Below are 27,431 nucleotides of genomic sequence, written 5' to 3'. Positions count from 1 at the left end.
CCTAGTGAATGACCTGCAGAGAGCTGGGACCAAAGTAACAAAGCCTACCATCAGTAACACACTACGCCGCCAGGGACTCAAATCCTGCAGTGCCAGACGTGTCCCCCTGCTTAAGCCAGTACATGTCCAGGCCCGTCTGAAGTTTGCTAGAGTGCATTTGGATGATCCAGAAGAGGATTGGGAGAATGTCATATGGTCAGATGAAACCAAAATAGAACTTTTTGGTAAAAACTCAACTCGTCGTGTTTGGAGGACAACGAATGCTGAGTTGCATCCAAAGAACACCATACCTACTGTGAAGCATGGGGGTGGAAACATCATGCTTTGGGGCTGTTTTTCTGCAAAGGGACCAGGACGACTGATCCGTGTAAAGGAAAGAATGAATGGGGCCATGTATCGTGAGATTTTGAGTGAAAACCTCCTTCCATCAGCAAGGGCATTGAAGATGAAACGTGGCTGGGTCTTTCAGCATGACAATGATCCCAAACACACCGCCCAGGCAACGAAGGAGTGGCTTCGTAAGAAGCATTTCAAGGTCCTGGAGTGGCCTAGCCAGTCTCCAGATCTCAACCCCATAGAAAATCTTTGGAGGGAGTTGAAAGTCCGTGTTGCCCAGTGACAGCCCCAAAACATCACTGCTCTAGAGGAGATCTGCATGGAGGAATGGGCCAAAATACCAGCAACAGTGTGTGAAAACCTTGTGAAGACTTATAGAATACGTTTGACCTGTGTCATTGTTTAGTTTGCAAGGCCCATAGGTTATACTGTACATCGCACAATATTGTATCGTTATCTAACTAGACGATTGTTATTCTTATTTGCGGCCCTGTCTACTGTATCCATGCGGAAGAGAGGAGTTGGTCCATAAGGGCAACACAACATTTCCTTTATGGATGTTTGTTTCTTTATCAGAATAAAAGACACCAACCCTGATCCTATGGTCATATGTAAGCTGATCAAAACACAACGCAGAGGCACACCAACATCCCTGTGGAACGTTTTATGAAACCTTGTAGAATGCCCCGAAGAAGTCAGGCTGTTCTGGAGGCAAAGGGGGGTTCGACCCGGTACTAGATGGGTGTACATAATAAACTGTCTGGTGAGTTGGGTGGTTGAAATGTATGTATGTTGAATTTCATATTTGATTAGACATATGCTATTTGACCTTGTTTCAATGTTGATAGTAAAATGGTATGTTTGAATTAACGTCATTGTTTCAACGTCATGCCATCAACCTAAATAAAGAGATATATTGAAATAAAAAGTAAAGCTGCAGTCCAATGATTCCTGCCTGAACAGTGACTCCTACTGGTATATGAGGGGTAATGCACTTCTGTGAGAACAAGTTGACCATCCAGATGCCTAACTCTTATGTACCCTACTTAGCTTTAGAAACAAGCTGTGTTCAATTCAGCTGCGCTATCATGTCAACACATTTAGACATTGATCAGCTTCCATACTCATGTGTAGACTACCTAAATAACATTGAATAGTTTAAAGTAACACCTCTAACTTTTCTTACACAAGCTGTATGTGAAAGTAAATTCGCCTGGAGTGAGGTTGGGTTTATGTAGGCTACATTGTCATCTGATTTGCCCAAAGGACACCATTTTAACGTGAAGCTATGTATACTATAATTTGTCTATGGTTGATTGGATCTTTGGAAGTTTAGAAGTAGTTACCATTAGCCTTATAAATAAGATTCCAACGAGCCATTAGTGCTTACAAAAAGACGCTAATAATGTTGCCATCTAAAGACTTAGTAAATACTGTTCGAATAGAAACGCTGTTGCGCAGACAGAGTGCGCCTGGGAGGCGCCAATAAACAAAGGAGCAGAGACTGCAAAACATAACATTCTCAAACATCCACTATGCTCCTTCACACTATTCTGTGAATCTCCATTTCTCCACCCTTCTGGGTTCGTTTGTTTTCGTCGCAACGCGGAGGAGAGTGTAGTCCTAGGGTCAAGTAGGTGGAGAAAATAAAAAGTTAACGATATTGACGATAAGCGACAGACAACAGTGAGAAAGTGGCACCAGTTGGCATTCCCAAAGACCGTCGTTTGATCTGAGTGAGGTCTCCTGAGGAGTGATGGGTGATGGGTCATGCGCACAAGCATCGGCTCTGAGAGCCGGCTCTTTGTAGTGAATCAGAAGAGCCGGCTCGCATCGAGTGAGAGCCGGCTCCCAGTTTTTTGCCCATTCGCTGCTTAGGTTTCACTTTCACAGAGGTCTGTTATGATTGGCCAGCATGGCGACCAGCATGCGGCATTCACGTGAGAATTAAGGATGTGTAAACAGAGAGGGGGCGGGGCAGACACACCACTTGACTCCACTGCAAGTGAAGAGAGAGACAGAGCGGACTGAGGAGCGTGTGTGCGTCTTGCATTGTCGTGTCGTTTAACTATGAGTGACACTAGAAAGCGAAGCAGCATCTGGCTGCAGTTTAAAGATATTGGGAACAAGAAAGCAGAGTGCCTTCACTGCAAAACGAAGGTCACTATAAGAGCAGGTTCCACCACAAACCTGCATAGACATACAAGAACTGTCCATCCTACAGTGCAGTTAGAGGAGAGAGGGCAAGCCAGCTCACCATCTACTGATCCTGGTGTGTCTCATACCAGAACAACAGCTGCTGTAACGTCTACTGCCATCCCCATGCGTGCAAGTATAACCTCTCCTACTGCAACTCAAAGCAAAATAAGTCAGTTTTTACCTAAACTGATGACCCCAGCCAAACAGCACAGTATTGATGATGAGTTGGCTAAAATGGTAGCTTCTGATTTTCAACCCTTTTCCATTGTGGAGGACAAAGGAATGAAAAACTTTGTCAAAGCCCTAAATCCCACATACACTCTACCCAGTAGAAAAACACTTTCCCAAACAATGATCCCAAAACTATATGACACAGAACGTGCATTATGGCAAGAAAGGGTGACAAAAGCTCCATCAGTTTGCCTGACAACTGACTGCTGGACCTCCAGAACAACCTGCTCTTTCATGTCTGTCACTTGCCACTTTATTGAAGATTACAAGATGACATCTTGCCTTCTGGACTGCTTCGAGTTCACCGACAGACACACTGCAGAAAACTTGGCAGTGGAGCTACTAAGAGTGGCAAAAGAGTGGCAAGTAGAGGACAAAGTGGTGTGCTGTGTGAGTGATAATGCTGCAAACATCACCAAAGCCATAAAAGTTTTGAAGTGGACCCATCACCCATGTCTGGCGCATACACTAAACCTGGTGGTTAGAGATGCTCTGAAGGTGATCAAAACAACCGTGGATAAGGTGAAGGCTGTTGTGGAGTTTTTCCACAAAAGCACAGTAGCAGCACAGAAGCTAAAGTCCACACAGCGCCAAATGGGGATTCCTGAACTGAGGCCCAAACAAGAGTGTGCCACCAGGTGGAACTCAACATTTGATATGTTGAAACGAATGCTTGAAATAAAAGATGCCATCATCTCCACCCTGGCCCTCATCAACGCATCTATTGAGCCATTAAGCCAAGAGGAATGGGAGCTGGTGAAAGAGGTCTGCGCCGTCCTGCAACCATTCCAGGAGGTGACTGTGGAGATAAGTGCAGACAGGTACCTAGAACCATTGAAGCATTGTTTTCTCTACTACTATTCAGTCACTATTATACATTGCAAACACAACACATACAGTATAATGCATCACGTATAATATGCCACATACTTTTAAAAAACTAAATTCTAAAAGTTGCTGTTTTCTCTCCTTCAGCTATGTCACAGCCTCGAAAATGCTCCTGCTTTGCAAAGGTCTGCAGCTGGTGACAGCCGAGAACCAATGGACAGTAACTGTGCAGAAAGTGAAGGAATTAGTTGCAGCTCTTTGTTCAGCCATGGACCGCAAATTTCTGCGGATGGAGTACAACACTGTCCTTTCAGAAACTACCTTATTGGATCCAAGGTTTAAAAAACTTGCCTTCAGTGATCGTAGAGCTGTTGATGAAGCTCTTCAGAGGATTAGTGCAGCAGCAGCAGCAAAATGCACCCCCAGCAGCCAGCCAGCTCCACCATTACAGGGCCAAGTGGAGGAGGAGCAGCAAACCTCTGCTGTTTGGAGGCTTTTTGATGACAGAGCTACAGGAGATGCTTCAAGGAGAAATCCGACAGCTGATGCTATAATGGAGGTGAGGAGCTACCTTGAGGAGCCCCTCATCCAGAGAGCAGAAGACCCACTGAGCTGGTGGCAGGCCAAGGCCTCAGTCTTTCCACTCCTGGTGAAGGTGATGGAGGGGAGACTATGTATTGTTGCCACATCAGTTCCTTCTGAGAGAATCTTCTCCAAAACAGGGCAGATACTCACGGAGAGGCGAAATCGTATCAGCCCATCCAAGCTGAGGCATCTGATCTTCCTGAATGCCAACCTGCCCTGAGGACTAATGCTGTTTGCTGGAGTTTGGTTCTGGTTTTGATTCTGTTCTGTGGATTTGTTTGAAGTTTATTGTTAATTTGTGCAATAAAAAAGTTTAATTGAAATAAACAAATGTAAGAGTGGTTTTGTCACAGAATAAATGCACAGAATTAGGCATTATAAGGTCTCTCATAAAAACACTGAAAGCAAAAGGGTTTTCAACACATAAACCATGATTTTTTTTCAAAGTTAAGGTAAAATATAGGCTACAAAAGATCCTAAATAAAGAGCCGTTCGGGAGTCGAAAGAGCCGGCTCTTCTTTGGGAGCCGAGTCAAAAGAGCCGGCTCTCAGAAAAGAGCCGAACTTCCCATCACCAGTCTCCTCCTAGTTGGTGACGGTTACAGTAGGCGACACGGAGCCTCTACATTACCCTGGCCAGGTAAGTGTGTCCTGTCAGTGTACGGTGGAAGTCATAAGGGGTAATCAATAGGCCTATAACATTCACAGTATTAAGCGCTACGAAACGTTCAGAAAGTTAACTGTCTTCATTTATACTCCTGCGTCACCTGTATCGATAACATAAAATATTGACATTGTTGCCAATTTTGCGTGGATTCGGACAGAATGTGTCACATTTGTAGCGTGCGTAATATGCGCATAACAGTTATTGCCGTGAGAATGCCATGCTACGATTTTGGGTGTCGACAGTAATCGCACTTCTGACCAAGAACGAATTGCAATAGCCTTATTGTGAAATAGGAACCGCACAATGTACAGTGAGTCTTTCCAATTCGTCTATCGACAGACCATGTGGGTCGACTTGTTAGCGCAACATTGTTAATCATATGCATACAGTAGAAAATCTGATCTCTTGTGAAAAGTCAATAAATAGCCTACTGTAGTAAACCAGTTAGTCGAGCAACCATTACATGGCATTAGTCGACAAAATTAAACTCCAAGAGTTACGATGGAGTTGAGCGGCGACTAGTGTGGGCGGACTGGAGCTCCGATATCACATACAATTATTTTTTGATCGAAAACTACGGATTTCAGCACCCAAAGAATATCATGCAATATTGTCCGATTACAGTCCGCCCACACTAGTTGCAGCACTATATCATGTCCAACAGATTATCTCTCTCGAGGAGTACATGTGTAGAACAATGTGAAGAGCTTCATTCCAAAATGCTATATATCCAGTTTCAGAAATGTTTGTAAATTAGATTTTTCTTTGAAGAATTTATGGAAGAGATTGGTTTGTTTTTTCTCATCTAATCATGGCATGGGGTTGTTAAATGACAGACTGTTTGAAACATCACTAAATGGTTTTATTTCAGAGAGACAAACAATCATGTTTTATCGCAAAACAAGATATATCCACCTCACTCTGAGAAAAAAGTAGCACTGCAAGGTTTTACACAGTCAAACGTGACAAATATTTATATTTTTAATAAAGAACTGTACAAATGATACATTTGTGACGTCAATGTTAAAAAAACATATATATTACCAAATTAATCAATACAGTAATGTGAGATCTGGGCTCTGGTCAAAAGTAGTGCACTATATAGGGAATAGGGTGCCATTTGGAACGAGACAAACTAACCAAACACTATTGAATGAGGCTAGATTAATGATGGGTTTAATTAAATGTTAAAGGGTAACTCTCAACCCCAATTTCAGCCTTTTCCCAACCCCTTCAAATAAAATAAAAAATGCACTCAGGTGAGAAGTTGTGGGTGGGGGGCAATTGACACTGACACACTCTTATAATAAAATTATGTGCATTGCGAACACATACAGCACTGGACAGTTAGCTCACAGTGGTAAGGCGTAGAGTTCCTGACATCTATTATAACTTGTGATGTAAATTTTAATCCCCCATGGGGTGCAAAAAAAAAAGTTTTAAATGTGAACTCACATTTATTGCGGGATTGTGGTGGGAAGAAAAGTGCAATCATCATCTTGAAGATGAAGATTATGGGGTCAATTCAATCCGCATTGCAGTATTTACGCAGTAGCTCTTTTTCAAATTAACTCACAGATTGGTCTTGGGTGCTGTATAAAAACCTACAACTACTACCAGGGCGACCCCTATCACATGTATGCATTCACTTTTCAGAATTAGAAGTGTGTGGGCATGGGATAAATATTGTAAATAAAGGATTTAAAAATAAATTGTATCTGCCCCATGTGGGATTAGAACTCACAACCATTGAATTATGAGCCAAACTGTTTAAGCAGACTGCACCCTCAATCAGAAAATACAAAGAGTTGACATGACGACCATTGTCATCCATTTCTTGTTATGATGGACGTAGCTACAAATATAAACGTATAATCCTCATAGCCTGCATGTTACTTTTTCTTTGTAAAAGCACATAGATGTGTATGAAAGCAAAAACGTTGAATGTGGTCACATGCGAAAATGAGCCTTACTGTCTTTTGAATCTTTGCACACTCAACTTACCAAGACCATTGCCAAAAAGGCACGCTGTCACCTGCTTTTATAGTAAGCCTTGAGGTGGTACCACCCAGCACATCTAGAAGGGAGTGTATTTCATAACGAACCCCTCCCTTGAGATGACATAGTTGTACCGCTAAGGGCAAAAAGACAGATTTACTACCTAAAGACCAAAATATATAACTTTTTCAACGAACTGTCAAAATGAAGACCAGAATTGACATGTTTCACTATAACATCGGGTTTTCGATGAAAAAAGGATAAGAACATTCCATTCCAGCTAAAAAAAATTATATATAGCATTTTGCATCAAAACCCATTATTATTTTACGCACACATAAAGTACCCATAAGCATTCATTTCTGTAGTTCTCAGGTTTGTGTACGAGGAAGGCCGAGCTTAGAGAATTAAACATTGTTTAGGCTTAGGCTATGTTTCCTCATACTGCAATGGATGCCATGCAATCTTTGCTCGGTTGTTTGTTTGAACTTGAGGCCTCAAGTTCTTGTTGATACAGTTTAATACTAACTGTCTTGCCAATAATCCAAACATGTGTTAACACACTCTCTAACTCACTTCCTCTCTTCCAGTTAGTCCACGTTTATGTGGGTGATCGATTAACCTTCCTAGTAATTAAATCTCTCTTTCACTTGTCTAGTATTAGTCAGAGTATATGACTGCTCACTCCACAGCATAATGAAATCCATCAACTGGTGTCCCCAAGACAATATCATAATACACTAATACAAATAAAATGTATTTTTTTCGACATAATGTGGAACTAAGCCCTTTGTCATCACACACAAATTGCATTGACAAAACAGTGCAACATCAATAGCACCTTTTCAGCTGAGTTTAAGTTTAAGTTGAGTTTAAAAATGAATCCCAAAGACAATTAAATAAATCCAACAATAGATTATTAGCTTTTATTAGTGCTTGCAAATCCAGAGTCACATTTCGTCTCATGTTTTTAGTGGTTGGTGCAGTAGTATGCTAGGGAAAATCTGTCCACCCCACCGAAGAACATAGATGAACCAACACGGGTGTTGACATTACGGATTTACAGTAGTCACACCCAAAACGATAGATTTGCCTAAGGAAATCAGTCAATTCAAATAAATTAAGTAGACCCTAATCTATGAATTTAACATGACTGGGAATACAGATATGCACCTGTTGGTCACAGATACAGTATCAATGCCTAAGGTATCAATGTACCAAGAGGGTGATATTTAACAGACAAAATTGTGTTATGACAACCTTTGTGCCCTGAGAGTTGTTCCCCTTAGAAAGTAACGATTTTATAAAGAACTACATACAGTGAGGGAAAAAAGTATTTGATCCCCTGCTGATTTTGTACGTTTGCCCACTGACAAATAAATGATCAGTCTATAATTTTAATGGTAGGTTTATTTGAACAGTGAGAGACAGAATAACAACAACAAAATCCAGAAAAACGCATGTCAAAAATGTTATAAATTGATTTGCATTTTAATGAGGGAAATAAGTATTTGACCCCCTCTCAATCAGAAAGATTTCTGGCTCCCAGGTGTCTTTTATACAAGTAACGAGCTGAGATTAGGAGAACACTCTTAAAGGGAGTGCTCCTAATCTCAGTTTGTTACCTGTATAAAAGACACTCTTCACAGAAGCAATCAATCAATCAGATTCCAAACTCTCCACCATGGCCAAGACCAAAGAGCTCTCCAAGGATGTCAGGGACAAGATTGTAGGCCTACACAAGGCTGGAATGGGCTACAAGACCATCGCCAAGCAGCTTGGTGAGATGGTGACAACAGTTGGTGCGATTATTCGCAAATGTAAGAAACACAGACTGTCAATCTCCCTCGGCCTGGGGCTCCATGCAAGATCTCACCTCGTGGAGTTGCAATGATCATGAGAACGGTGAGGAATCAGCCCAGAACTACACAGGAGGATCTTGTCAATGATCTCAAGGTAGCTGGGACCATAGTCACCAAGAAAACAATTGGTAACACACTACGCCGTGAAGGACTGAAATCCTGCAGCGCCCACAAGGTCCCCCTGCTCAAGAAAGCACATATACAGGGCTGTCTGAAGTTTGCCAATGAACATTTGAATGATTCAGAGGAGAACTGGGTGAAAGTGTTGTGGTCAGATGAGACCAAAATCAAGCTCTTTGGCATCAACTCAACTCGCCATGTTTGGAGAAGGAGGAATGCTGCCTATGACCCCAAGAACACCATCCCCACCGTCAAACATGGAGGTGAAAACATTATGCTTTGGGGGTGTTTTTCTGCTAAGGGGACAGGACAACTTCACCGCATCAAAGGGACGATGGACGGGGCCATGTACCGTCAAATCTTGGGTGAGAACCTCCTTCCCTCAGCCAGGGCATTGAAAATGGGTTGTGGATGGGTTTCCAGCATGACAATGACCCAAAACACACGGCCAAGGCAACAAAGGAGTGGCTCAAGAAGAAGCACATTAAGGTCCTGTAGTGGCCTAGCCAGTCTCCAGACCTTAATACCATAGAAAATCTGTGGAGGGAGCTGAAGGTTTGAGTTGCCAAACGTCAGCCTCAACCTTAATGACTTGGAGAAGATCTGCAAAGAGGAGTGGAACAAAATCCCTCCTGAGATGTGTGCAAACCTGGTGGCCAACTACAAGAAATGTCTGACCTCTGTGATTGCCAACAAGGGTTTTGCCACCAAGTACTAAGTCATGTTTTGCAGAGGGGTCAAATACGTATCTCCCTTATTAAAATGCAAATCAATTTATAACATTTTTGACATGCGTTTTTCTGGATTTCTTTGTTGTTATTCTGTCTCTCACTGTTCAAATAAACCTACCATTAAAATTATAGACTGATCATGTCTTTGTCAGTGGGCAAACATACACTGCTCAAAAAAATAAAGGGAACACTAAAATAACACATCCTAGATCTGAATGAATGAAATAATCTTATTAAATACTTTTTTCTTTACATAGTTGAATGTGCTGACAACAAAATCACACAAAAATTATCAATGGAAATCAAATTTATCAACCCACGGAGGTCTGGATTTGGAGTCACCCTCAAAATTAAAGTGGAAAACCACACTACAGGCTGATCCAACTTTGATGTAATGTCCTTAAAACAAGTCAAAATGAGGCTCAGTAGTGTGTGTGGCCTCCACGTGCCTGTATGACCTCCCTACAACGCCTGGGCATGCTCCTGATGAGGTGGCGGATGGTCTCCTGAGGGATCTCCTCCCAGACCTGGACTAAAGCGTCCGCCAACTCCTGGACAGTCTGTGGTGCAACGTGGCGTTGGTGGATGGAGCGAGACATGATGTCCCAGATGTGCTCAATTGGATTCAGGTCTGGGGAACGGGCGGGCCAGTCCATAGCATCAATGCCTTCCTCTTGCAGGAACTGCTGACACACTCCAGCCACATGAGGTCTAGAATTGTCTTGCATTAGGAGGAACCCAGGGCCAACCGCACCAGCATATGGTCTCACAAGGGGTCTGAGGATCTCATCTCGGTACCTAATGGCAGTCAGGCTACCTCTGGCGAGCACATGGAGGGCTGTGCGGCCCCCCAAAGAAATGCCACCCCACACCATGACTGACCCACCGCCAAACCGGTCATGCTGGAGGATGTTGCAGGCAGCAGAACGTTCTCCACGGCGTCTCCAGACTCTGTCACGTCTGTCACATGTGCTCAGTGTGAACCTGCTTTCATCTGTGAAGAGCACAGGGTGCCAGTGGCGAATTTGCCAATCTTGGTGTTCTCTGGCAAATGCCAAACGTCCTGCACAGTGTTGGGCTGTAAGCACAACCCCCACCTGTGGACGTCGGGCCCTCATTCCACCCTCATGGAGTCTGTTTCTGACCGTTTGAGCAGACACATGCACATTTGTGGCCTGCTGGAGGTCATTTTGCAGGGCTCTGGCAGTGCTCCTCTTGCTCCTCCTTGCACAAAGGCGGAGGTAGCAGTCCTGCTGCTGGGTTGTTGCCCTCCTACGGCCTCCTCCACGTCTCCTGATGTACTGGCCTGTCTCCTGGTAGCGCCTCCATGCTCTGGACACTACGCTGACAGACACAGAAAACCTTCTTGCCACAGCTCGCGTTGATGTGCCATCCTGGATGAGCTGCACTACCTGAGCCACTTGTGTGGGTTGTAGACTCCGTCTCATGCTACCACTAAAGTGAAAGCACCGCCAGCATTCAAAAGTGACCAAAACATCAGCCAGGAAGCATAGGAACTAAGAAGTGGTCTGTGGTCACCACCTGCAAAACCAGTCCTTTATTGGGGGTGTCTTGCTAATTGCCTATAATTTCCACCTGTTGTCTACTCCATTTGCACAACAGCATGTGAAATGTATTGTCAATCAGTGTTGCTTCCTAAGTGGATTTCACAGAAGTGTGATTGATTTGGAGTTACATTGTGTTGTTTAAGTGTTCCCTTTATTTTTTTGAGCAGTGTACAAAATCAGCAGGGGATCAAATACTTTTTTCCCTCACTGTATTACTTCACAGGAAATGACACATAATAGATAAACACATCTTCCTCTCTGCAGGATGCAGGAAGTGTGTCTGGGCTGATATTTTAATCTGATTTCAATGAGGACCAAACGTGTGCTGCGCTAACTGGGGGTTGTCGTAGCAACTGTCTGGGATGGGTAAAAGCCAACTTCATTTTTCTTCCTAATTTGTGTAGTCATCATCTCCGGTGTTGTGTAACATGTTGTGTTTCGTCCTTACAAGCCCTGTGTGACACTGTCTAGTGTAATGTATTCTTCCTCCCTTTCTAACCATTTCTCTCGCTATCTCCATCCGCTACATTGGTCATGTATTCTATTCTATACTGAACAGAAATATAAATGCAACATGTAAAGTGTTGGTTCCATGTTTCATAAGCTGAAATAAAAGATCCCAGAAATGTTCCATACGCACAAAAGTTCCAAAAGCGTATTTCTCTAAAATGTTGAACACAAATTTGTGTACATCCCTGTTAGAGTATTTCTCATTTGCCAAGATAATCCATCCACCTGACAGGTGTGGCATATCAAGAAGCTAATTAAACAGCATGTTCATTACACAGGTGCACCTTGTGCTGGGGACAATAAAAGGCCACTCTAAAATGTGCAGTTTTGTCACACAACACAATGCCACAGATGTCTCAAGTTTTGGGGAGCCTGCAATTGGCATGTTGACTGCAGGAATGTCCACCAGAGCTGTTGCCAGATAATTCAATGTCTCTACCATAAGCCGCCCAACGTCGTTTTAGAGAATTTGGTCGTATGTTCAACTGGCCTCACAACCTTAGACCACGTGTAACCACGCCAGGCCAGGACCTCCACACCTCCACAAAAACTAATTCTGATTGGGTGGGCCTGGCTCCCAAGTGGGTGGGCCTATGTCCTCCCAGGCCGACCCATGGCTGCGCCCCTGCCCAGTCATGTGAAATCCATAGATTAGGGCCTAATGAATTTATTTCAATTGACTGATTTCCATATATGAACTGTAACTCAGTAAAATCTTTGAAATTGTTGCATTCTGCGTTTGTATTTTTGTTCAGTATAGATGCTCATTCACTGTCTTTGTTGTTCTCCTGGAGTGAAAAAGCCCCCGTTCATGAAGTTGAGTGGATAGTGTTTGTTTGTGGAGCAGAATTGTCATTGTATTCTTGAGTCCAACAAGTGGTTCAACCACCATACAGATCCTCATTCTCTCCCAGTTTATTGAGGGTCAATCTCTAAACATTTCATGATTTTCCGATCAACCTCCAAACATTATTTGATTTCCCCAAGCAGAATTCCAACTATACTGAACAAAAATAGAAATGCAACATGCAACAATTTCTAAGATTTTACTGAGTTACAGTTCATATAAGGAAATCAGTCAATTGAAATAAATAAATTAGGCCCTCATCAATGGATTTCACATGACTGGGAATACAGATATGCATCTGTTGGTCACAGATACCTTTAAAAAAAGGTATGCGCTTGGATCAGAAAACCAGTCAGTATCTGGTGTGGCCACCATTTGGCTCATGCAGTGCAACACATCTCCTTCGCATAGAGTTGATCAGGCTATTGATTGTGGCCTGTGGAATGTTGTTCCACTCCTCTTCAATGGCTGTGCAAATTTGCTGGATATTGGCGGGAACTGGAACACGCTGCTGTACACGTCGATCCAGAGCATCCCAAACATGCTCAATGGGTGACATGTCTGGTGAGTATGCAGGTCATGGAAGAACTGGGAAATGTTCAGCTTCCAGGAATTTTGTACAGATCCTTGCGACATGGGGCCGTGCATTATCATGCTGAAACATGAGGTGGTGGCGGCGGATGAATGGCACAACAATGGGCCTCAGGATCTCATCACGGTATCTCTGTGCATTCAAATTGCCATAGATAAAATGCAATTGTGTTCATTGTCCGTAGCTTATGTCTGCCCATACCATAACCCCACCACCACCATGGGGTACTCTGTTCACAATGTTGACATCAGCAACCCACAGATTCATCAGCTGTCCGGGTGGCTGGTCTCAGACGATCCCGAAGGTGAAGAAGCTGGATGTGGAGGTCTTGGGCTGGCGTGGTTACACGTGGTCTGCGGTTGTGAGGCCAGTTGGACGTAATGCCAAATTCTCTAACACGAATTTGGAGGTGGCTTATGGTAGAGAAATTAACATAATTATCTGGCAACAGCTCTGGTGGACATTGCAGTCAGCATGCCAATTGCACGCTCCCTCAAAACTTGAGACATCTGTGGCATTGTGTTGTCTGACAAAACTGCACATTTTAGAGTGGCCTTTTATTGTCCCCAGCTTCTTGATATGCCACACCTGTCAGGTGGATGGATTATCTTGGCAAAGGAGAATTGCTCACTAACAGGGATGTAAACAAATTTGTGCACAGAATTTGAGAAAAATACGCTTTTTTTTGCATATGGAAAATTTCTGGGATTTTTTATTTCAGCTCATGAAACATGGGACCAACACTTTTACATGTTGCGTCAATATTTTTGTTCAGTGTAAAATACCCTTAAAAAGTAATTTGAAGATGTCCATTAGAAAGGGGGATAGGAGGAAGAGAGGATGGATGAGAAGACATAGAAGGGAGGGATATGACAATGGGTTATTTCTGGATGCATGCAGCATTGTGCCATGTGACGTTGCCGTGACCACATAAGTGGTTGCCATGTAGAATCTGTCCTATGCAGAGACCTGTTCAGTGGATGAGCTTTGTCTTCCACCTGGTGCTCTCTCTCCCTCACTTTCATGTACTGTACAGTCATGGTCAAAAGTTTTGAGAATCACACAAATACTAATTTTCACAAAGTCTGCTGCCTCAGTTTTGATGATGGCAATTCAGATGAATTGCAATGTCCCTCTTTGCCATGAAAATGAACTTAATCCCCCCCAAAAAAACATTTCCACTGCATTTCAGCCCTGCCACAAAAGGACCAGCTGCCATCATGTCAGTGATTCTCTAGTTAACACAGGTGAGAGTGTTGACAAGGACAAGGCTGGAGATCACTCTGTTATGCTGATTTAAGTTAGAATAACAGAATGGAAGCTTTAAAAGGAGGGTGGTGCTTGAAATCTTTGTTCTTCCTCTGTTAACCATGGTTACCTGCAAGGAAACATGTGCCGTCATCATTGCTTTGCACAAAAAGGGCTTCACAGGCAAGGATATTGCTGCTAGTAAGATTGCACCTAAATCAACCATTTATCGGATCATCAAGAACTTCAAGGAGAGAGGTTCAATTGTTGTGAAGAAGATCGTCTCCTAAGGTTGATTCAGCTGCGGGATCGGGGCACCACCAGTGCAGAGCTTGCTCAGGAATGGCAGCAGGCAGGTGTGAGTGCATCTGCACGCACAGTGAGGCGAAGACTTTTGGAGGATGGCCTGGTGTCAAGAAGGGCAGCAAAGAAGCCACTTCTCTCCAGGAAATACGTCAGGGACAGACTGATATTCTGCAAAAGGTACAGGGATTGGACTGCTGAGGACTGGGGTAAAGTAATTTTCTCTGATGAATCCCCTTTCCGATTGTTTGGGGCATTCAGAAAACACCTTGTCCGGAGAAGACAAGGTGAGCGCTACCATCAGTCCTGTGTCATGCCAACAGTAAAGCATCCTGAGACCATTCATGTGTGGGGTTGCTTCTCAGCCAAGGGAGTGGTCTAAGAACACAGCCATGAATAAAGAATGGTATCAACACATCCTCAGAGAGCAACTTCTCCCAAACATCCAAGAACAGTTTGGTGATGACCAATGCCTTTTCCAGCATGATGGAGCACCTTGCCATAAGGCAAAAGTGATAACTAAGTGGCTCTGGGAACAAAACATCGACATTTTGGGTCCATGGCCAGGAAACTCCCCAGACCTTAATCCCATTGAGAACTTGTGGTCGATCCTCAAGAGGCGGGTGGACAAACAAAACCCCACAAATTCGGACAAACTCCAAGCATTGATTACGCAAGAATGGGCTGCCATCAGTCAGGATGTGGCCCAGAAGTTAATTGACAGCATGCCAGGGCGGATTGCAGAGGTCTTGAAAAAGAAGGGTCAACACTGCAAATATTGACTCTTTGCATAAACTTAATGTAATTGTCGATAAAATCCTTTGACACTTATGGAATGCTTGTAATTATACTTCAGTATACCATAGTAACATCTGACAAAAATGTCTCATAACACTGAAGCAGCGAACTTTGTGAAGACCAATACTTGTGTCATTCTCAAAACGTTTGACCATGACTGTACTTATGGTGAAGGAATGGTTCTCATTGAATTTACACATGCACTGACACCGCACACACACACACAGCTGATATGAAACAATGGAATTTTCATTTAATTGAAGGCAGTCTATGGGAAGCTCATATCGAGCCCTAGGCAGTCATAGGCATTTTGAAATCATCCGAGTGAGGTGAGCAGCTGTGGATACTCAGGGGTGATGCCAATGATAACTGATTGCTTGTCCAAACCCAGGGAGGATGTGTTATTAATAATTATAAACTGGGTGGTTCGAGCCCTGAATGCTGATTCAGCATTCAGGGTAAGACAAGACATTTATTTTTACCCTTCTAATTACATTGGTAACTAGTTTTTAATAGCAATACGGCACCTCGGGGGTTTGTGGTATATAACCACCTCGGTGGTTTCGAGCCGTAGCTACTTGAGTGGATGTTGAACACATTTCTACCGGCAAATGTGTTAAATTATAGTCATGGTATAAAAGGGATAATCAACGAGGGGCTATGCGTTCTACGCAACATTTGTCATAGAACGCACAGTCCCTCCATAGAACGCATAGCCCGTCGTTGATTATCCCTTCTCTGACAGCATTTTGTGGGATTGTGAGAAGGCTAGTAGTAGCTGAGAGAGTGGAGGGTGGCTGTATGACATAGCACAATAAGGAAATGGACGGCAGGCTATCTGGCAGTGTTTGGATAATGATTTATAACCGCTGAGGTTGATATAGTGGATCCAATCCAAAACAGGGATCTCAGGAAGTGTGATGTTCATTCCCTAAAGGCAGACACGTTGAACCAGTCTGAGTGGGATACAATATTGCATTTTAATTTGTGGTTCCTGTCATAACAGTTGAGTCTCTCCTCCGGTGAGCGGCTCAGGCTAATGTCAAGCTAACGTCAACATCCTTCTGTTGTTGAAATGGAGCTCTGGCCTCAGACCACGACAAGTGTCCTCGGTCACTGTTCTAATGCTTTTTCTTCTTCTTCATGTTGGAAGACTAGGGCCAGGATTCAATCTAAGGCACGTTATAGAGTGGCACATTGCTCGACTTTTAAAGGTAATTTACACTTGAGCTGACATAAATGCGCAGCGTTTTCCATGAAAGCGATTTCCGAACCTCCTTGCTGTAAATCCTGGCCTAGAAATAGTGTTATGCCACAAGTTGCCAGGATAGGTCAGAGCCAATGTAGACTTGAACTGGGTACAAAGTTAAATAGATATAGCACAGCACATGTTAGATTACACAGCAAACTAGCACAGCAAACGTGAGGATGCCACACAAAAGTTGCAAAGTTAATCACAATAAGTACAACTACTAAATATTAAGGCTCTAGGCCAGGGTTCTTCAATTCCGGTCCTGGAGGGCCGAAACACCTCTGTTTTTCATCCTCTGCTTCTAATCAGGGGCTAATTCAGACCTGGGACACCAGGTGAGTGCAATTAACTACCAGGTAGAAATAAAAAACAGAAGTGTTTCGGCCCTCCAGGACCGGAATTGAAGAACCCTGCTCTAGGCAAATGTAGAATGTAGCCTTCCGCTTTAAGCGTACACAGCATGAAATGCAATAAAAACTGTGCGCTTTACCTAGTTGTTCTCCAAGTTGCCAAGCAACAACCAATACTCTTTACCTTAATATCACTTTAACAATGACGCTCAATAACAACACTAAAAATTGCCCTTGCGGGAGAGCGGCATGGCAGCTTGGATCCCACACCATAAAGGGAGCTCAATTACATGTAAACCTGCAAGCAGGGAGACAAACATAGTCAATCACAGAGCACATTCAAAACAAATGCTAAACTGTATGGATTATGCTAAATATGCAAAATAGTGTGCTATACAATGTGTTAGTCATTGTATTAAATTACGTAATTAATATGTTGTGGTGCTGTCTAGAAATAATTCCTAGCCCTGGCCCCGGACACTTGTGTAGATCTGAAAATATTGGATCGTAAAATTAATATGGCAGAAGTTCCACTTGGTCTGTCGGAGGGCAAAATTGAGCTTTTACCATTATTGCTTAAAACCGATCAACACGAGTGTCGTGGCTAGCTAGGGGTTGTTTCTGTCTCTGTGCTCCTCATGGAAAAGTGATTTTACTGTGGAACTTTGTTGCTGAAACTTGAGTCTCAGACTATGGATCCCTGCATACAGCCCTCGAAAGGGCCACTTACTCAAAGTTAGTAATTCTTTAAACATTGTCCTGACATGAAATTTACTTAGGAGAAACATAGGTAATAATGAAATTAACACTTTATTTTCTTGAAGGTCCATTGCAGCCGTTTATATCTCAATATCAAATAATTTCTGGGTAACAATTAAGTACCTTACTGTGATTGTTTTAAATTAAAATGGTCAAAAAGAAACAGAAATAGCTTCTTAGCTAAGAACAATTCTCAATCAAGACTTTTGCTAGGACTATCTGGGAGTGGGGAGGGGAAAACTAAAAACTAGCTGTTATTAGCAGAGAGGTTTGGAACTCTCTTTCTTTCTTTTTGGTCTATTTACTAATTTACCATCTGGTGATGTCACCAGGCAGGTCAAAACTCCATCCCACCAAAACAGGCAGAAATTTCAGGCGTTACACTAAAAGGGCATTATCATAATTTTCACAATTTCACTGTATTATTCCAACCTCAGTGTGGAAATTAATATAAAACACAGGAAAATCATGTTTTTGAGTGCACTGGGCCTTTACAATCAGCCGGAATTAGCATGATGGTTTAGGTTAGGTTTGGCATGGCTCATGTAGCAATTCCTCTTTATGGCCACTTAGTGGCGCAGTAGACCACATTCCCTCCTGTCTCACATTGTCTTTGTAATCAGGCAGTCTAAAATGTTCCTGCAGCAGAGCATTGTATCTTGCTTATAATGAGCTATGTCAACAAACAACAAGATATCCAAATATTATAATACATACATCATTCTGATGTTGTGCGTATGTGAGGATTTGCCGCCTTGGAAGAGAAGTGAGTAGTGTGCGTAAATGTGGCTTAAAGAATGTAAATAAACTAAAGTCACAACCTTAGACTAAATAAATACCAGAGGTGGGACCAAGTCCCTATTATTCGACTCACAGGCAAGTCACAAGATCCGATTCTCAAGTCGAGTCCCAACTAGAATGGGTCGAGACTCGAGTGGCGCAGTGGTCTAAGGCACTGCATCGCAGTGCTAGCTGTGCCACTAGAGATCCTGGTTCCAATCCAGGCTCTGTCGTAGCCGGCCGTGACTGGGAGACCCATGGGGCGGTGCACAATTGGACCAGGGTAGGGTAGGGGAGGGAATGGCCGGCAGGGATGTAGCTCAGTTGGTAGAGCATGGTTGTGGGTTCGTTTCCCACGGGGGGCCAGTATGAAAAAATATATATATATAATATATGCACTCACTAACTGTAAGTCGCTCTGGATAAGAGCATCTGCTAAATTACTAAAATGTAAATGTAAGGCCAAGTCGTGCATTCTAAGAGGAAGTCGAGTCAAGTCAGACATTTTCAAGTCAAGTAAAAAAAAAATATATACATGCAATGACTTGTTGAACTTCAAAACTTTGGCTATTTATTAAGGCTACCATACAGCCCTTTTCATTAATTTGTCTACAACACATTTTGATTATGTAATTGTAAAATAGGGACCTTGTAGCAGTCATAAGGGCATGAAATCAGCAGACGGCAGGTTGACGTGCTCAGAGTGTAGATGTATTTACAGGTCTTGGTGATCCAATGGTGAAAGCGCCGCCGCCATATCATCTGAACAGACACAGGTAGAGGGAAGCCCCTCCCAGGATCATACAATTAAATACCCAATTGGCAATTACAACCAATAAACTGGTTCTACAATGTAAAAGGCAATTTCCACATCCATTGTTACATAGGTACATTCGTCTTAATCAGACTTAATGATTATTAATGATATTTCATCACCATTCATACATGGAACAATAATTTTCTCTAATTCAACGTACTGACTCCAAAGCTAGCCTATTTCGATGCGCGCTCCTATCACACACAACCAGAATGACAGAGAGACATAGATGCGGTAAAGTAGTAAATCAAACTCGACCAAAATGGAATTGCCATGGAAATGCATGGAGGAAAGGGCTGTGGGGACAGATCCCCAGTCGCCTCATTGCCCCTCGCAAAATTAGTGAGTTCGCATTTAGCAGTCACTTCTAAACCTGAAAAGGGACAACTTCTACATGTTATGCAGCGAAAACAGCCAAATATATCCAAATCGGACTTAAGTAACCACATTGTGGGCCTGTTACAATAAATCAATCATGACGGATTTGACGAATATCCACTTAATTAGATCAGATTTGTTGAATGTGCGCCAAACTGGTCAATGGAATGTCTGCGTTCCATTGACTCCTTTACCGCATCAAAGGACACATCCTGCGTTCAAAACAACTCAGAAATATCACATATGAGTGACATAACGTTACAAAACCTCGCCAGATAAAGTCGTCAAATTAGAGTCCCGAGTCTGGAGTCTCCAAGTCCAAGTCAAGTCTCTCATGTTATTTTATTTTCTATCAAGTCAAGTCTCAAGTGATCAAAATTGTGACTCAAGTCCAAGTCATTTAACTTGAGTCCACAACTCTGCTAAATACTCAAGTAAATACTTGAATGAGCTAAGGTGTCCTATGCCCCCATTCTTGAAACGAGGCTGCTTTGTTTGGTAGAGGACAAAGTTAGGTTAATGTGCATTAAGATCAATGCACTTAGTCAGTAGGGTAAAGTTATGCATTGTGGATTTCTTTAACCCCACACCACATGTTACTATGGAAACAGGGACAAGGGGCTTTACTACAAGCTCCAGGTGTCCTGACAATCCCCCTCTCCCTCCCTCCCCGTTCTGCCAGCTTGGCATTGCCAGGTGGGCTAACTTCAACCTTTACTGAGTATACTCATCCACTGCCCTTTCATATTGTTTTCTCTCCTATCCTCTCTCAAACACACACACACGTTAGAGTAGTGTGCGTCTGTGTGTTATACAAATGACAGTTGGGTCACTGAGGTAACGTTTACCCTGTCTGTGTATCCGGGCGGCCTGGCGCCATTGAAGGAGCCTCTAGCAGCCCTGCAGTGAGTGTGTATAGTGTGTGGAGTGTGTGTTTTTATCCCGGAGGACTCCCCACGCTCCTAGAGATATGTGTCTCTCGTTTATTGATCCCACTATGCTGTCACCAGCTCTGATAACACTGTCGGTTGCCGGTGGATCAAATGGTGTTTCGTTTACTCTAAGAACACATGTGTACACTGTATAGTAGGCCTATAGCTTTGTGGTTTGCTTGATAAAACACTGGCAGGTGTTGTTTTCTATTTTAGAACTCAGATTGCCAATGATAACTTTCTCATGAAATGTGTTAGGCTACTGTCATTTTTCATTTTCTCTTGGGGATTTGAGATGTTGTGTTGCGAGTGTTAAATTTTGCAGACCCAATTGCATTCACCTGTGATTACCACTAACACATTTCCTGTCAGTTTGCAATTTGCTCCTTTTTGGATCCATACATTTTGATGGTTTATAGGTCTCCTTTGTGTAGGCTGTGTCAGAGTTGCGTAAAAGGCTTCCTGTGAGTGTGTCTTTGGGCCCAGAGTTATGTAGACTGCTGTCAGGGCGACACAGGAAGACACACCTTTCATAAAGACGTCAACTCTAACTTACCTGCACCAATATTAATATTGACCCTGGCCTGTACACTACAGTATTTCATAACCCTATTTTCCTTATATGGGCATTTCCCCCTAAGGGGAGGAGCCTCTAGCAGCCCACATTAACTTCCTGCCAGAAAGGTAAAGGTAAATGTCATACAGTAGATATGACTTCCTCTGGGATGGGCCGATCAGGAGGAAGCAGTATCAGTAATAACAATGACGATGCATTTTTAATGCTGACATTCAAATACAAAGGAAGTTCAAAGGTACAAAGGGTGGCAGGTAGCCTAGCAGTTAAGTGCGTTTGGTCAGTAACCTAAAGGTTGCTGGTTTGAATCCCGAAGCCCACTAGGTAAAAAATCTGTTGTTGTGCCCTTGAGCAATGCACTTAACCCTAATTGCTCTGGATAAGAGTGCCTGGTAAAATGACTCAAATGTACATGACAGTCAGTCAAGTTGGTAAAAGCATGAGCAATGAAAGTGATACAATAATGAGCTGAAATTGAAGTGTTTCTTGTGTTGCCAATTGGCAGTGCCATCTTCTGTAAACTATTGTCTCTTTGTGGAGCTCAAGCTTCAGATTGCTCAGAATTGATGTCGGTTTGTTGATTAATTTCATTTCTTTAGAGACTTCAGGGAAGTCGACTGGCAACCCAAACAAAGGGAAGAATGTGGGTAACTTGTGGGTCCTTGTTCAGGCCTATTCATTGACCCTGTGGTTAGAGTGTCCGCCCTGTGATTGGAAGGTTGTGAGTTCAATCCCTAGCCGAGTCATACCAAAGACTGTGGTCCTCTGTAGCTCAATTGGTAGAGCATGGCGCTTGTAACACTAGGGTAGTGGGTTCGATCCCTGGGACCACCCATACGTAAAAATGTATGCGCACATGACTGTAAGTCGCTTTGGATAAAAGTGTCTGCTAAATGGCATATTATTATTATTACTGTAAAAATGGGACCTGATGAGTTTTCGCTTGACACTCAGCATTAAGGAGATAGATTGGGGCTAAGGCTCTGCGATAGACTAGCATCCAGGGGGTGTACTTGTAATCAAGCTGTTTCATGCTACAGAAACAGGAGATAGGCTCCTGCCCTATGAGCTGATTGTGCAAGGCTTCTTATGTTCAGGCCTGGGATAGTTTTCAGCATTCTGTGTCTAAGGCAAGAAATGAAATGGCTCATATGGAGGTTTATGTGAGAGGGGACATCACCCTTTATGCTCCTTGGGCCCCAAAGGTGTCTCTTCTTCTGTGTTGAAGAGGCACACACGTGTCAGAGATGCACAGACACTCATGTCCATCTCATCCTACACAAGTCAGGTTCTGCAATGACATTCATCCACATTCAAAGTGCACAAAACTTGATTTGCAACTCATAGAATCCATTCTGCTGCCTTAAGAGAGTGTGCTTGTACACTAGCACCGTATATTGGCCCAGTGTTAGTAGACACTCACTTTCTGTGAAGGTCGCCATCTTTAAACAAAACTTGCTACATCTTTATGGAAGTGTGAAAGGGGCAGCCTTGACCCAGCCTCATGTAGCGGTGCAGAGAAAAGACAAGAGAAAAGGGTTAGGGGATGTAAATCATTATGACAGATATCAGGGTGGTCTCTCCAGGAAGTGACCTCAGTTTGACCCCGTGGTGTCCGCCCCCAGTCCCTTGGATCCCTCACGTTACTGCAGGAGGAGGAAGAGGAGCCGAAAACAGAACCATTCATCTGGGCCCCACCTACACTACCCCACCAGTGTTTCCTCTAGATAAATGTGTAGCGGGGGGGGGGAAGGACTAAGAAAGGTTAGGAGTTGGGCTTGTAAGGCCTCTTGGTTGGATAGGAAGGATGTGGTGGTCTGGAAGGGAGATACAAAAGGAAAACATTAAGTACACCACATAAAAAAGGTAAACTGAGGACTACCAACACAACTAAAACAAAGGAGCCATAGCATTTAGCGTCAATAGCAAACTTAGGACATGGCTATACAAAGGGATATAACATAGGGCAACAAGTATACTGAACAAAAATATAAACGCAAACATTTAAAATATTTTATTGTGTTACAGTTCATATGAGGAAATCAGTCAATAAATAAACAAATTAAATAGAAATGGGCCTCAATCTCCTCACAGTATTTCTGTGCATTCAAATTGCCATCGATAAAATGCAATTGTGTTTGTTGCCCGTAGTTTATGCCTGCCCATACCATAACCCCACCATGGGGCACTCTGTTCACAACGTTGACGTCAAACCGCTCGCCCACACAACGCCATACACGTGGTCTGCGGTTGTGAGGCCAGTTGGACGTACTGCCAAATTCCCTAAAACGACGTTGGAGAGAAATTAACATTCAATTATCTGGCAACAGCTCTGGTGGACATTCCTGCAGTCAGCATGCCAATTGCACACTCCCTCAACTTGAGACATGGCATTGTGTTGTTTGACAAAACTGCACATTTTAGAGTGGCCTTTTACTGTCCCCAGCGCAAGGGGCACCTGTGCTGTTTAATCAGCTGCTTGATATGCCACACCTGTCACGTGGATGGATTATCTTGGCAGAGGAGAAATGCTCACTAACAGGGATGTAAACACATTTCTGCAACATGTTAGAGAAATACGCTTTTGGAACTTTTGTGCGTATGGAACATTTCTGGGATCTTTTATTTCATCTTATGAAACATGTTGCATTTATATTTTTGTTCAGTGTATATATTATTTAGGACTTCTCCAAACAGTATAATAACAAAGAGCACTTACTTCATCTCACGCACAATGGGAGGAAGGATAGGGCCGCCCGTGGCATCACCAAGCATAAACTGAACTAGTAGGAAGGAGCATGCAGCTTATATGGGGAATGAAAGTGATCTTTTAACTAGTGTGGCGTACCGCGGACAAGCCACCAGGGGGAGACTCGTCGAGGCCTGGTGACAGACAGTCTACAACACGCGGCGGTGGCTCCCTCTGCTGGACATGCCAGGTCTCGACGGGTCCTCTGGCCAGGACTAATTGGGGCTGATTGAGGCTGGTGAGAAATCAAGGGGCTGATTGCTCACCAGCCGTACGGGGCCCATAAAGCTGCCAGGAGGGCAGCACACGGGAGGGTTGGAGGTAGTGAGAGGTTGCTACCGGATAGACGTCCTCACGTTCTGATAGAACCAAGGGGCTCGGTGTTCTACCCCAGAGGAGACAGCATTCCCCGGAGCCCAGAAGGCGGTAACCCGGAAGAGGTCTTCTGGAGACCAGTTTATTTTCTTTTTCTTTGTTTTAAATAAACACCCTTGAAACTGAGGTATCACACTTGTGTCTGATCTGTGTAAACGTCTGATCTGTGTAAACCACAAGTGGTGGAGAATGCGGGCAAGTCTGACAACGTGGTCAGACCAGGATTAACGTTTATGCAGTATCAGCATGGACGAGTTGATAGCTCAGCTCGTTCGGGCCCAACAAGCGCAACAGGACATTCAGGAACGAACGCTGGAAGAACAGTGTCTACAGAATGTCCGCCTGCTTGAGGAAGTCAGGAAGCTGCGAGGAGAAACGCAGACCGAATCGCATCCCAATCAGTTTTTAATCAAGCTAACGGAGGATGACGACATCGAGACCTACCTCTGCACGTTCAAACGGACAACACTCCGGGAAGGATGGCCCAAGGCGAAGTGGGTGAGTCTGCTGGCCTCGTTCCTGTCTGGAGACGCCCAAAAGGCATATTATGACCTCAACACCGAACAGGCGGCTAACTACGACTGTCTCAAGAGGGAGGTACTCAGTCGCTACGGGTACAACCTGGCCCGTCGGGCCCAACTGGTCCACGACTGGAGGTTCGTGGCCGAAGCTTCCCCCCGAGCACAGATGAGCGACCTACTATGCATCACCAGGGCATGGCTCCTCACCGACATAGCCACCCTCCCCGTTATCGACAAAGTGGTCATAGATCGCTTCTTACGGGCGCTACCTCACGACATGAAGAGGGCGGCGAGCCTACGTGCGCCCCAGACCTTGGAGGACCTCTTGGGAGCCGTGGAGATACACCAGAATACAGAGGCCCTGCTGAAGGGGACGCAGGCTGAGTCCGGGAGCCGTCGGAGGGGACAGAAGGACGACCCCACCACCGTACTCCCCAATCCAACAGTCAGCTGGGCTAAAGGACTGCAGACCCGCGGAGAGACAGCCGGTGGAGAGTTGACCCGCCGCCGACGACCCCAGGTGGATGAAGACCAAAGGAGGTGTTTTGAGTGTGGCGCCCGGGGACACCTCGCACAGAATTGCCAGGGTCGAGAGGAGTCGATGCCATCAGCGGGCCCCAGAGACGAGCCGGGCCACGCAGTAAACTACGTCACCTCCTGTTGGGCCCACAGCGATCCACCAGCGCCTATGGTCCCGGTGAAAGTCGACGGTCATGCTCTGTTGGATTCCGGGAGTGTGGTAACGCTTGTAAAAGCGCGCCTGCTGGCCCATCCGACCGACCGTGGTGAGGCGATGTCCTTCTCCTGTGTCCACAATGACACCAAGAGGTATTAGACCGGGCAGGCCACCATCGTGACGCCACAAGGGAGCTGCCAGATGGTGGTGGGTGCTGCATCTGAGTTGCCGGTACCCCTCCTCGTGGGATGAGATTGTTCGCTGCACTGTGGAGGCACGGGCTGGGAAAAAGAGTACGAGCCGGCAACCAACGAGAGCGGGGATGGACCGTCGCCTGCGCTGCCCGGAAGCAAGCAGTTGCCAACCCCATGTCTATGGACCCAGAGTCCGAGGGGGCGCCAGAACCAACCTCACCTGGTAAACAACTGGAGGAGGAGCCTATGCTCCCCCTCCTCAATTTTGAGGGACCCGCCGAGACACTTGCCCTGAGCCCCCTGAGGGGACAGTTTGGGACCGCCCATTGGGAGGATCCGAACTTGAAAGCCGGCACGGCCTAAGTGATAGCGGTGGATGGCCAGCTTCTTCCGGGGGTGAGTGACTGGCGATTCCCCCATTTTCAAATCAAAAATAACCTGTTGTATCAGGTGTCGCATGAACAGGGGCACTTCGAGAGGTGCTGTTGCTACCCCGCCGGTACTTTAGAAACGTTCTTCAGCTGGCCCACACCCATTTGTTGGGGGCGCACCTGGGAATGGAGAAGATCCGGCAAAGGATTGCCACCCGATTCCACTGTCCCGGGATGTGGAAGACTATTGCCGTGGAAGACTATTGCTGCAGCTGCCCGGAGTGTCAAATCACCGCCCTAAAAGCACACACCCGGAACCTGGTTCCCCTACCGATCATCGGAGTGCCGTTTGAAAGCATCACCATGGACATAGTGGGCCCTCTGGTAAAAACGGCCCGCGGACACTGGTACATCCTGGTTATAGTAGATTATGCCACCCGATATCCCGAGGCCATTCCCGTACGGGCGGCAGGGTCCAAGGGAATCGCCCAGGAGCTGTTCCACCTCTTCAGCCGGGTGGGCATCCCGAACGAGATCCTAACCGACCAAGGTACCGAGTTCATGTCCTGACTAATGAAAGATTTGTGTGCTCTCCTACAGATAAAGCAGATCCGGACCTCCGTCTTTCACCCGCAGACGGTTGGGCTTGTCGAACGGTTCAATAAGACGCTCAAACAAATACTGCAGAAGGTCATTGAGCGTGACGGGAAGAACTGGGACCAGCTACTACCCCACCTAATGTTCTCGATCCGAGAAGTGCCCCAGGCCTCCACTCGGTTTTCCCCTTTTGAACTCCTCTACGGGAGGAGATCACGTGGCCTACTGGATCTCGCCAAGGAGGTGTGGGAAGCCCAGCCAACCCCCTTACGCAGCATGGTGGAACACGTAGAGACGATGAGGGAGCGGATGACAGCCATATGGCCAGTGGTAAGGGAACATATGGAGAAGGCCCGGCTCGCCCAAGCCAAGGTCTACAATCGGGGTACCCAGCCCAGAGAGTTCCATGTGGGTGACAAGGTGCTAGTTTTAATCCCCACCGCAGAAAGTAAGTTCCTGGCTACATTGCACGGGCCGTACAAGGTGACAGAGAAGCTGGTACCCGTACATTACTGCGTACGGCAGCCGGGGAGACGGAAACCCCAACAGATTTACCACGTGAACCTAGTGAAGAGGTGGCACGTGAGGACAGTCTTGGCCGTGTTGTGGCCGTGTTGTGTGACGTCAACGGGACCAGTGGTGGTCCCGAGCAATGAGGACCTCGAACCGGCCCAGAAGCAAGCG

At 44.8% G+C, this 27,431-nt stretch overlaps 1 protein-coding gene across 4 annotated transcripts in view; it reads left to right on the top strand.

The window, feature by feature from the left end:
* Positions 1–1,812: 1,812 nt before the first annotated feature.
* LOC311099082 (guanine nucleotide-binding protein G(I)/G(S)/G(O) subunit gamma-12-like) overlaps positions 1,813–27,431 on the top strand; it is a 73,120-nt gene continuing 47,501 nt past the window's right edge. For 2 of the 4 annotated variants that reach the window (XM_084139699.1, XM_084139703.1), the window contains exons 1-2: positions 1,813–2,077; positions 4,757–4,818. The gene's annotated coding sequence lies outside the window, so the exon portion shown is untranslated. The other 2 variants (XM_084139705.1, XM_084139702.1) reach the window with 2 other exon arrangements.

The sequence above is a fragment of the Coregonus lavaretus genome, assembly GCF_964263955.1.
Source record: "Coregonus lavaretus genome assembly, chromosome: 23".
Lineage (NCBI taxonomy): Eukaryota > Metazoa > Chordata > Actinopteri > Salmoniformes > Salmonidae > Coregonus > Coregonus lavaretus.
This window is presented reverse-complemented; position numbering and strand designations above follow the sequence as displayed.